General features: G+C 40.8%; 1 protein-coding gene and 1 long non-coding RNA gene across 2 annotated transcripts in view; one reads left to right on the plus strand and one right to left on the minus strand.

Annotated features, from left to right (window-relative positions):
• The window catches only part of kif26ab (kinesin family member 26Ab), a 230,483-nt gene that overhangs the window by 144,928 nt on the left and 72,255 nt on the right, over positions 1-13,300 (plus strand). The gene's annotated exons all lie outside the window — the stretch shown is intronic.
• Positions 7,009-8,576, minus strand: LOC117531732. Its single transcript, XR_004566716.1, has 2 exons — positions 8,532-8,576; positions 7,009-7,166 (listed from the first exon to the last, which is right to left on the minus strand). It is a non-coding gene; the product is annotated as an uncharacterized LOC117531732 (long non-coding RNA).

The raw sequence follows: 13,300 nt of genomic DNA on the forward strand, positions 1-13,300 counted from the left end.
TGATCTTGCTTGTGTTTTGCAGTCGTTCTTCCAATCTGCCAGTCCGACTATTTGTACAATTGTGACTCCAGTTCAACAGTCTCGATGTTAGCTGCGTTTTGTCGTTGTTGTTGTCAAGACTGTTAAAGTAACTGTGGCTCTTCCTGAAGCTGCTTTTTGTGAACATTTGGGCGATTAGCAAAAATCTGCTTGCATGTGCCGTGCTAGAATGAAGATAAATCCTGCTGTTTTCCATGCAGGCGACATTCTTTCCAAACAAGATTCAGTGAGATTATTTTGCCGAGGCTGTTGCCAGAAAGAAGGACGCTACCTTCCCCCTCCCCCACCGCCAGCCAACTCCAGCACATACGCACCTGTGATGTGTTTATTAATCATATCCCATCTCGCTGATCCAAATAACCATTTCTTTTCATCCATCTAAAAGCATTTCTAATCTTTTCATCCCACATTTGTGACCCTCTCACGAAAAACGCCGCCATTTTCACTTAACCTGACCAGGACCCCTGTAGTTTTTTGCTAGGTAGTCTATTGACTTGAATATAGATGAACGATTAAGAAACACATGTTGCGCTCCCTCCTCCCCCTGCGCTTTGCCCGTGCCCGCTGATTAATCACTCCCAAATGTTCTCGGCAGCCTGCGGGCCTGTTTGTTGTGATAGCCTCTATGTGAAGTGCAAATAAATAATCGCTAGGTGTCTTACCATGGCAGGAAGTGATTAATGAAGCAGAGGAGTGGAGCAGAAGTATGCTTGCTCACTTCCCCTCGATCTGTCTCTTTCACACTCATCATGCTTCCGACTTATTACTCGTTCCAGACGGCGGCCGCGTTACGTGTTAATCTAAGAGGACGTCAGAGGTTATTAAAATTGCTCATCTGGCTCTCGTCTATCGCCTATCCTTCCCGCGCCCCATGCCAAAGTTGTCATTTATTGAGGATGCGAGCCCTGTTGCACATCAGCCGCCCTCATTCGAAGGTGTGGGTGGGATTACGGGTGAATACAAGTTCAACATGTGTATTTTAGAGAAAGTTATTCCAAATTCTTTGCAGCTTCGGAGAACGCAGTAGCGCCTGGAGGGAAGCAGAGGAGTGAAAATGCACCGGATGAGATGAAAGCAGCTGTTAATCTTTGTCAGCAGTGCCAGGAGTGAGGAGGCTGCAGTCTGCAGAGCAACCAAGAACACATCTTCATTATCATCTGTCACCTATCAACTCAAAAGTGAACGTTCCTCTGACACCTTTATTTATTTAATTTTTTTTTTGCTGCGTGAACCTTTCTGGATGTAATAGCGCAGCAGCTTCCCAGCTCATATAAGAGCTGCAGCTTCTTGGACTTCATGTGTAGAAATTAAAGCCTCTTTCATGGGTTTAAGATTCAAAATGGCATCTAAAATGGCCGCCAATAGACCCTTATCATTGAATCTCTGTGATATTTAAGTTGTTTATATGTTGTTTAAAGGTGTTTTAGTGAAAAACCCTATTTTAGCAGCAGTCTTGGATAACTGGCTTGAGGCCAGTTTTTATTTTTGGGAACATCCTGATTGTGTTTTGGGGTCATCTAAGGAACTTAAAAAAGTCGGTTTGGTTTAGTCATGGCTTGGGGGGTGGGGGTGCAAAGGTAGTGGTCGTAGCTCCCCTAGTAATTGAGCCCATGTGTGACTAGTACAGGTTGTTTTCCAGGGGATTCCCAGCAGGGAAGTGGACGTGTCACTGATGGTTCTATTGTCCATTTACACAACAAAGAACAAAGAAAATGTATCATTGCAGGGACAAGATATGGGAACCTCTATCCGTATAGAGCAGGTATCTCAAGTGGGATAAGGAATTGGGATACCCAACCTACAGCTGCCAAAAATGAGGCCCACCAAGAAGAAGAAAATGTTTCAGTTCCTTGAATGGCCGCTTGAGACTGAGCCAACTGCTGTAGAATCCCATGTTAAATTGCCCAACTTTAGAGCAGAAACAAATATGTTTACCGCGTGGTACTAAAAGTGGTTTTGGTTATAGCTAGAATCTTTTTTTTTTCTAATAACTCATTAATTTAAGCTATTATAAGTTATAAAGGTATGCATAATTAGGGGTGTGCTCACTTTGAGTGACAGCTAGTGTGATGCTGCTGAACTGAGCTCAGAGTTCAGAGCTCCGGTTGCACGTAGGCCACTAGCAATGACTACTAGTTGTTGTGGTAGACTGTGCCTGTCCTTTCTCAGCATTTTATTACATATTTGTCATAGTATAACTTGTTGTGTGGTCATTTGTCTGAATGAATCATGTAAGATGTCTGTGCTCCAGTATTTCCATCAAGTGAAGTTTTCATATTATTTAATTTGGTATGCCAACAGCATTAGCACATTTAGCAGCTATCAATAACTTGATGACGTTTGGTCCAGTTAATCCACAATTAGTGAGGAAATAAGGCAGTCATAATTTTTTATACTTACACCCAAGCCACCCGTTAAGGAAACTACCACCCAGTCCACAAAAATATGCTTAAAAAAACCCAAACCAAGGTTAGCCTGTTAGCTTTTGCTTGTTTGGTGACTCTAGGATGGGGTAGGTCGGCTTCATTAGTCCCTCACAGGCCATGGAAGGTCTTGCTCATGCCTCACCTCTTTACCCATTTATGGATTAGCTAGGATTTAGTAAGCACTGCCGATGTGTTGATACCCAGAGCAGCACGTTTCAAGCTCTAAAATGACTCTTTCAGGTCTCTTCAGTAAATCTGTGATCCAAAGTAATGGTTTGTACAGCATATATATAGTCGTTGGTACCAACAAGTAGACCTGGGCTCAGTTCCTGGTTGTTTGTGTCCTTGGACAAGGGACTTCATCTGCGTTGTCTCAGTCCATTCAATTGTAAACGGGGATCAGCTTTGGTTGGGGAAGTAACCTGTGTCAGAGTGGTGCGTCTTCCAGCGGGAGTCAGACTCATATCCATGTCATGCTACAGGATGCGGTATAAGCCCCCAGGGTCTATATTTCACTACTACTGCTACTACTACTACTACTACTACTACTTGTCTGTAAGACAAATTCAAAGGTTGCAACAGTGTTTTCCATCCTGTCCTGCCTCATGCATGCCCTACTCTACTGGCACCCCTGACTAAACCAAACGGACTGTTTCCAGCGGATAATTATGTGTCTGACATGGACAGTCTTGTGTTGTGTGCTTCATGTGTGATTGGACAACATGAAGACCTGATACCTTGGACATTGTCTTGAGTTCATAGGACAAAACAACTCTCAGTCCTTTCAATGGTCTTTTGAGTCCTTTTCCTCTAGGGGGCTCTTAAGATCATTGACTGACAAATGGGTCCTGCAGAGCTAAAGCATCGTGCTTTGTCCACGTTCCTGTGGCTTAATGATTGGTGAGGCCATATTAGCAAGATGTGATCCTGCATCCTATGGGCAAAACATTGACAATAACTGTAAATGGACTTATAGCACCTGCCATTTAGCCCCAGATCTCCATTGTTTGCTTAAGCCCTACTCAAGCATCTAGTTTTGTAAAAGAGCTTTGTGGCCTTTCAGCTCTGGGACAGTGAGGGGGATTAATGGGGCATGACTTGGATAAGTTGCTTGTGAAGGTTCAACAAATTAAACGCAAAGAAAGTCAGCATTACGAAAAGAAGGGGGTTTGCACGTAGGCCTGTGGAGGATTAAGTCTGCAGCATGCTTCATTAGACGAGCTGTCAGACTGACTGTGTGTGTCTCAAACCATGTCTGTCTGGTTGTTTTTCATCAGTACTACTCAAAGACCTCCAAATGGGGGTTTTGGAAATTTTGTGGTTGGATTTAGAGTGGGGTCCATTGGTGCGGACCCAAATCAAGAGGTGGATCTTTGAAATCTTTTTCACTTTCATTAACATGACAGCATGTGTAAAAAGAAATGAACTTACTCAGACGTGCCCAGAGAGCATAGCAATTTCCATAAGATTAGCCATTTTTCTTCACATTAGCATGGAGCCAGAAACTTGCCTTTAGCCTCCGACCTTAATTGTTGACAAATCCTAAATAAAATCACTTATTCTCATTCCTAAACCCAATGTACCTCCAAGATTTGATTGAAATCTGATTAGGGATTCTTAGATATCTTATTAAAATACATACAATTTCTGCAAAAATTAGCGATATTTTCAGAATGTCAATAAAACATTATAGCAAAATGACAACGTTTCCATGGATGGAGTGTAATGGCTTGGTTTGGACCACTAGCAATAACTACTATTCTACTGATGATCTCGTAACAACTTGAATTGGAATAGTTACAGCGACAAATGGGTAAGTCCCGCTAAATATTGCCATTTTGTTGTTTAAAAAATTCAATATCGCAGTATCATCATGACATATAAGGTTTACTATATCCACACTTACAGCATTGGGTATTTTAGACTGTCATGTGATCTTTGTGCATGTCACATGTGAAATAGGGCTTTTTGAATTACTCGAAAAACCACCTCACGCCAGCGTAACAACCTTTATAGAACATTTGAGGATTTTTTTGAAATACATTTGTTTCTCTTTGCTACTTCAAATTGCACAGTTTGGGGCGAACAAGGAAATTAGTGCTAAAATTTGAAAAAAAAAAAAAAAAAAAAAAAAAAAAAATATATATATATATATATATATATATATATATATATATATATATATATATATATATATATATATATATATATATATATATAAAAATTCACATGGTCAAAGGGTTGAGCATCTTGGTGGAGTCGTGTACAAAAGTTGAGCTATTAAGTTATAAACAAAATCTGATCCTCCATACAATTGTCATGAATGGAGAAACTTCTGTTGTTATAGAGACCAAAACTTGGATGAGGTTGTGAACACTCTACTGAAAAATTGCAGATGGACGTCAAAGGGGAGCATCTCACTTTTGGAGCCAGCCTCGAGTGGCCCCTGAAATAACTGCAACAACTGGCACTTCCACTTTGGCTTAATTTTTCAGCACTGGAGGTTTCTGTTTTGTTTGAACCAACAAAATAAAGTTTATTTTATACAGAAATCAAAGTACACAACAAAGCACAGTTTGTCTCCCTACAGATACTCATCTACTGTTGTTCACTTGATGTACTGCGACAGGATTTAAATTTTGCTGCTGTTTTGCTGTTACATTTATTCTTACCCAACTGGGAGTTCCCAAAAAAACAATTCCAATCCAGCTGTGAGCCGGCAGAGTTCCACCAATCACTTTTTCAGGCAGAAAATGACTGAACTCCTCATGCGCACCTGTCAGCAGCACAAAGGAACTAAAATGATCGAAGAGACATCCGACTGCTCCCTCTCTCTCTGTCCCTGTCTTTTTGTCTTTCTCCCTTCTTTTATTGTCCATATTCTGGGATTGCTTTTGTCTCCCACTCTGTCTGAATGATCTCCTAATTTCTTTTTTTTTTTCATTCGCCATCCTCAGTTCTGGGTGGATTTCTCATCTCTCCTGTCCTGCACTTTTTCCTGTCAGCATTTTAAATGACCCCCCCCCCCCCCCCCCCACCACCACCACCGTTATTCCGACATATTCTCCAGAGGATGCCACTCATTTTCCACCTCAGCCAACACAATGTTTCAAAAGTAGCTCAGAGTTTAGATTTAGGAATTACTGGGATGGAGAGGAGGGAAAAAAAAGATGCACATTTTTCTTTCTCTGAGACGTGTTTGAATTTTCAACATGGCACATAAGTGACACGTCAGCTGGATAAGGGTGCGGATGATTTTCCTTTTCGGTGGCAGCATATTCACAGGTGTTACATGAATGTGTTTGGCCTCTCCTAATTGGCCGGGGATTTGGTGCAGTGAAGAAACGTGTGCAGCCTTGGGCTGTCAGCAGTCGGCACACAAATGATGCCCCATTTGCCATTCTGTATCCAAGGTCAGGCGCGGAGCAGCAACAAAAGGCTTGTTCAACACCTTGTTGGAACAAAGAGAGATTTATTTATTTTATCCTTAGATTTTGGTCCGATGTGTTTGGAACGTGCCAGACAGGATATCACTCATCTAACTGGACGTCACACTCATTCCCACCTGCTTTCACTGGGAAGTGTTTAGCCGTTTCTTTAGGATTTATAGGAAGTCTATAAATCCCAGCCTGGAGGAGGGTGTCCACCTCGTGCAAACTGCTGCCGCGTAAAAATAACACAAGGAACAGGAGCTTGACTTTCCGACTCCATTTAAAAGAGCCGGGATGGAGGAAACGAGCGGCAGAGCGCTTGGTTGATAAGATTTAACTGACAAGCAGATAAGCTTCTTACCTTTAAATGCTTTGCATACTGAAGGAGATGGAAAGCATGTTTCTCCAAAAAAGAAAAAAGAAAAAAACCCAAAAAGATCCTGTTTTTGATTGATGCTAATCTGAAACGGAATTTTAAAAATACGGGATCATGTCTACTTTCAGTGGACAAATTTTTCTGCAAAGCCCCACTGCACATTTTTGCTTGGAATTCACTTCAACGAAGTGAATTCCAAGATTAATTGCTGCGTTTGAGATGTTCACAGCTTTGGGTTTCGGTTGCTTTGAGTGCTTTAAGAATGTGAGAGAGGAAGTGAGAGAAACCAAATGAATGTTTACACAAGTGTTCCCTTGATTGCAGGGAAACGTTAGAAAGGAGACAGACTCATTAACAGACTGAAGCTCAGAGCAACACAGGAAGGTTGGATCTGCTTCGTCATGATCTACCTGTTCCTCCAGTAGTGCGGCGGCACAGCAAAACAATTGTTCATTTTGTGATAAAAGCATGGAATTTGGCACACATATTTCAAATGAACTAATATTTATTGTCAGATATGGAGTCATCCTGGAGCTGACCTCTAATGAGCTACAGGGGTCAATAAAGAATGACAAAGGGATCAAAATTAAAAATGCTGCAATCATGTTGAAAGCTATACCACATTATTTGTCTGATCATAATGATCCCAAAAAGGTATAGTTTGGACTATCTATGACTGAATATTCTGGATTTATGGGATAAAAACAGCAAAAATGGTGACAAAGGTCAATTTCAGTTTGTACAGGAGTCAAAAGTTAAAGTTGCTTCAATTTTGGTAAAAGGTGATGCAAATTATTGGTTGGAATAAAAGGATTAATAAATTAAATAGTTCTGACTGTGTTGAATGCTTGGTCGCCAAAGCAAAAGTCAAACAAGGTCGGCGTCCATTGGATTCTACAACCCCTGGCAAAAATTATGGAATCACCGGCCTCTGAGGATGTTCATTCAGTTGTTTAATTTTGTAGAAAAAAAGCAGATCACAGACATGACACAAAACTAAAGTCATTTCAAATGGCAACTTTCTGGCTTTAAGAAACACTATAAGAAATCAAGAAAAAAGATTGTGGCAGTCAGTAATGGTTACTTTTTTAGACCAAGCAGAGGACAAAAATATGGAATCACTCAATTCTGAGGAAAAAATTATGGAATCACCCTGTAAATTTTCATCCCCAAAACTAACACCTGCATCATATCAGATCTGCTCGTTAGTCTGCATCTAAAAAGGAGTGAACACACCTTGGAGAGCTGTTGCACCAAGTGGACTGACATGAATCATGGCTCCAACACGAGATATGTCAGTTGAAACAAAGGAGAGGATTATCAAACTCTTAAAAGAGAGTAAATCATCATGCAATGCTGCAAAAGATGTTGGTTGTTCACAGTCAGCTGTGTCTAAACTCTGGACCAAATACAAACATGAGAAGGTTGTTAAAGGCAAACATACTGGTAGACCAAGGAAGACATCAAAGCGTCAAGACAGAAAACTTAAAGCAATATGTCTCAAAAATCGAAAAATGCACAACAAAACAAATGAGGAACGAATGTGAGGAAACTGCAGTCAACGTCTGTGACCGAACTGTAAGAAACCGCCTAATGGAAATGGGATTTACATACAGAAAAGCTAAACAAAAGGCATCATTAACACCTAAACAGAAAAAAAACAAGGCTACAATGGGCTAAGGAAAAGCAATCGTGGACTGTGGATGACTGGATGAAAGTCATATTCAGTGATGAATCTCGAATCTGCATTGGGCAAGGTGATGATGCTGGAACGTTTGTTTGGTGCCGTTCCAATGAGATTTATAAAGATGACTGCCTGAAGAGAACATGTAAATTTCCACAGTCATTGATGATATGGGGCTGCATGTCAGGTAAAGGCACTGGGGAGATGGCTGTCATTACATCATCAATAAATGCACACGTTTATGTTGATATTTTGGACAATTGAAAGGATGTTTGGGGATGATGAAATCATTTTTCAAGATGATAATGCATCTTGCCATAGAGCAAAAACTGCGAAAACATTCCTTGCAAGAAGACACGTAGGGTCAATGTCATGGCACAGGGTCAATGTCAATGAGCAGATCTGATTTGATGCAGGTGTTAGTTTTGAGGATGAAAATTTACAGGGTGATTCCATAATTTTTTCCTCAGAATTGAGTGATTCCATATTTTTTTCCTCTCCAATGGACGCCGACCTTGTTTGACTTTTGCTTTGGCGACCAAGCATTCAAGCATTTTTGCCAGGGGTTGTATGACGTATGACATGTTTTCATGTTACCCCGTAACATCATAACAGCATGATACATGGTGCAAACTATTCCTTTTAAAAATGCTATTAACTTAACCAGTAATTTGCATAATTTGTTACCAAAACTGGAGCAACTTTAAATTTTGACCCCTGTACAAACTGAAACTGACCTTAGTCACCATTTTGCTGTTGTTACCCCATAACTCCATGGAATTCAGTCATAGATAGTCCAAACTATACCTTTCTGGATTCTTTATCATCACACAAATAATATGGTATATTTTTCAACACGATTGGAGCATTTTTAAATTTTGACCCCTGTGTAATTCTTTATTGAGTCTGATCGTTCTCACAGTGGATTGTGTCACCAGATTCAATCTAGATCAAGTTTTACAGGTGCAAGTGACCCAAATCTAAGGGAAAAGAAAATTCTCATCTGGCAGGCTGACATCAGATTGGATTTGTGTTTTGTTTGACGTGCCTGTCACAGAATCTGATTTGAGTCACTTCAGCCAATAATGTGAATGTAGCCAGTCTTCAGTACTACAGCTTCAAGTACCAAAGTTCAAATAGCTGAAGCTTTTTATTTTCTTGTTAAAGTTAAGATTCAGTGTTTTTGCTGCAGATACACATGAATTATAAAGGTAATAATGGAACATAATCTTGGAACTCCAAATAGTAAATTGAAAAGGTTTGGTCTAATTTGTAATTGAAGCATTTTCTTTATTTTTTATTGTGTTTTGGTTTTAATCTTTTAATTATGCTTTTTTAACCCATTTGAACTGTTTTGAATTGTTTTGCGTAAAGTGACATGGGGCGACGTTGTTGTAAGTTGGTGACCTAGAAATTGAATTGACCCCTGTAGCTCATTAGAGGTCAGCTCCAGGATGGCTCCATATCTGAAAATAAACATTAGTTATTTAGAATATGTGTGCCAAATTCCATGCTTTTATCACAAAATGAACAATTTTCATGGAACTTTTAGCTAAGCTGCACCACTACATCGGCGCACGGTTGGCCTCAGGTTACCCAAACGTTTTCCCATCTTCCTTTAGTTATTCTGACTGACTTTATGGTGCGGGAAGGTTTGCCTCTTACTTAATGATCGCCATCATGACCTCGCTTGTTAATCTTCTGTGGGTGGGTGTACATGTTGCCGGCGCTGAATGGCGGGGTATTGCATCATATGTGGGCGCACGGGCTGATGTTAAAATTGCTTATGAAGAAATACTTTGCCACGACTACACAGAAACGCAAGTGTTATTGCAAGGTGTGTGCAGCGGTGAAATCAGCCACAATACAGCAGATGAAGCATGTTCAAAGCTTCTGTGATGCAGCCAGTGGTGTAATTCCCATATTACATCATAATGCACATTGCACGCTGTTACACAGGTGTGATGACAAATGGAGAGACGCATAAAGGGGTACACAGGTGCATGTGCTCACATACACACATTTGCATCCAAGCAAAATAAGGAAAGGAAAGGAAAAATATACTTACGCACATGCACCTGTGGCCAAAGTCTACTGAACTACCATAAAGACTGTAGGAAATGGAGATGCACATTTCTGTTGAAAGCCCAAAAGTATTATTATTATTATTATTTCTTTATTTATTTATTTTTAAATGGGGCCATTGGGAAAGTTGCACATGCATATGCATGTTTCTCTCAGCAAACAAATTTTGTTTTCTGTGCTCAGTAAATGTATTTCCATGTTTGTTATGATTCACATAAATGTCTATTTTGCAGGATGTGTTTTTTTTTGTCGCAACTTTCTGTGCACACTTGGCAATTCGGTGCAGTGCAGATGCTTATGTGTGCAGGAACTAATCTAACAGGAAATAATTATAGCTTTGTGACTGTTGAACAGAATCTGACCTCATTGCATATTTATGTCTCTTTCACAATGGAGCTCTGCTTGTGGGAGAACCTGTGAAGCGCTACAAAGATGGTGTTGCACGGTTGTGTGTACACTGTGTTCTGTGTTTTTTTTTGTGAAATATGTTTCTGTATTACACTGATGCGGTGCTGTGTAACAGTGATAAGACGTGATTGTGTTGTATCATCGTGTAGTGAGTGAGTGGCTTAAATTACCAGCAAATCTAAATGTGTGACACATGATCATGGACATTAGGACCAGTAAGAAGAGATAAGCCCCATACAGGCCCTGAGGCCCATCGGTCGGGTGCTTATCCTCAAATACTGCAGCGTGAAGCAAATGAGGGTCTATGAACGCCAGAACGCCAGTCCATGACAGGTGCCTCCCCCAACCAGCTGGGTGGACTGGAACAATGCAGATGAAATGCCTTGTCCAAGGATATAGACACGTAGTGTGACTCAAGACATGCAATCGAACCCCACACTCTAATTTCTAACCCATAGAGCCACCTGCTCTGCTACATGTATGCAGATTATGTTTAATCCAACATTTCCTGCACAGTCTGGTGACGAAACCAAAACCTGTTTTTTTCCTACTCTTCAGAATGCTCAGATGGTAGATTTATGGTATTCTTGCACACCTTTGGGGCACGGGGCTGTTTGAGCGTGTCTGGGGCAGCCCATCAATAAGACAGTCTGTAGTGATTTTTGCTGGAAGGGGGTTTCCTATTGATTATGTATCTTGACACAAAAACATAGCACCTTACCTAATATGTCAACATATGTTCAGTGTAATCAGTCATGTGTTTCAGTTTGGCAGTGGCTCCAGCATGCAACATCATGGCATTATGTCCATATACAGGCACCCTAACAAAAGAAAAACAAACTGTCTCAGTAAGGTATTGAACCACTGCCAGAACAGCTTTTTTGACTTTTGAAGAGGAATAGAACACCATTTAATTGAAAGATATTCTCTCATTTAGTGTTTTGATAATGGTGGTGTCTAACATGTGGGTCCAAAATCTCTTACAGGTGTTCCACAGGGTTGTGATCTGGTGACTGTAAAGAACATAGCATGGGATTAATCACTTTCATAGTCATCAAACCATTCAGTGACACCTGTGGATGAGGGCGTTGACTGTCTTTCTCAATGCACTAATTCAGATTTTTCCTTTGATGTGTCATGTGTTTGTATCTACTCAAAATAAACTATCACACAATTCCCATTCAGGTAAATTTTCCCAACAACACATGTTGCAAAGAGCCCACAGAGTCTATGTACTTGATTTTCGATGCAGAGGACGGAGGGTTGAAGAGGAGTGGCCGAGGAGGGAAGCTTTATTTTATCTTGTGGCAAAAGTCATTAATTGCACCTTTAAGTTTATGTCTTCAGTGGACCTGAAATGCAGCGATCGGTCATTTGGTATAAAAGCGCAAATCTGGATAATTTTTGGATATTTTCAGGAAAAACTTTCAATTGGATCAAATAGAAACTTGGGCAGCATTTGGTTTCTAGTTTTAGTAGTTCTTGAGATACAGCCAGTGCTCATTTCATTTGGAATGAAAAGTTAAAACAAGGATCTGGGGTCATTTTCAAGCAGTGTGTTTCTGGAGCAAATAGACACTTGAGGTCACTGATCAGAGGCATGGGAGAATTTCCTTTGTGTTTTCAGCTATTACGCTAGTAATGCTCAGTACAGCCTATAGAAGCATACATCTGGATTGTAATTTGACACCAAAATAAAGACAGTACCACCAGTGGTTCCTGTGATATGGCATAATGGCTGCTGACACATTCATGGATGGATAGTCCACTATGCATCACGACTTCTTCCTAGTCAAGTTGGTTACTTGGGATGATGAATTAGTCAGTTTAGCATGTGGGTTGTGCATTCCTGAAATGTTCAGTTGCCCGCCAGTCTCATTGTGCTGTATTCATCATCACTGCTTGGCGCTGAAGCTGGCTGGAGTCCAGTATTCCCACCTCCATTAATGAAGAGCTCCGCTCACCCCTAATCAGCAACAGTGTGCAGCAGAAACACTGTGTGTGTTGGGAAGGGGGGGGTGGGGGGGGGTGTAAAGTGGGAGGCAGTGCGATATCAGACCCAGTGATCTGATCACTGCACGTACGGCCAGAGCAGCCGTATCTTGTCTCTGGACAAAAAAAGGGGACTCACAGAATGGAAATGTCAAGGCTAGTAAATGTGGCCAACATGGTAATTAGCCACAGAGCAGTCATACCTAAAGACCTGTGGTGTTGGTGCAGTGCACAGAGACAAATTTGCACAAACTAATGGATGCACTGACTAATAATTCTCTGGGGTGTAGTTATTTCTCTTGTTAGTTTGACAAAGCTCGCAAAGCCTTTATTGACAGCCGGCCAAAGAGAAGCTTTGAAGATTGTCCCTCCTCCTCCTTTCTCTTGTCTTCCTCCCTCACTTTCACCATAGATGAGGTCAAAATCTAGATTTCTTCTCTTTTCTTAAAAAACACAATACTTGTCTCCCTTTAGCTTATTTATTCATATTTCAATCATTATCTGTCTGAGCAGTCTGTTCAAAGGAGGGCAGTGATGGAGCTGAAGGGCTATCTGCACAGTTCCAACCCATCTGTTCCCTGTTACTGTTTCATTTTGATAAATAAAGGAACAGACTCGCGGTGAAAGGCAGCAAAAGGCATGACAAAAACAAGCGTCGGGGTGACCAATGTTCACATTAGCATTGTCTTCTAGGCCTATGACTGAGGATGGCTTTCCTTATAACTTAATCTCAGGATCAGTTTTCCTAATGATCCTAGAGTCTGAAGTAAACCTTACAATGATCATCATCAGTTGGAAGGATATATCTGGATGCAAACTGACCAAATAATCAATAACCTCTCCAAAGTGTAATGGTTGT

This window comes from Thalassophryne amazonica, chromosome 19, assembly GCF_902500255.1.
Source record: "Thalassophryne amazonica chromosome 19, fThaAma1.1, whole genome shotgun sequence".
Taxonomy (NCBI): Eukaryota; Metazoa; Chordata; class Actinopteri; order Batrachoidiformes; family Batrachoididae; genus Thalassophryne; species Thalassophryne amazonica.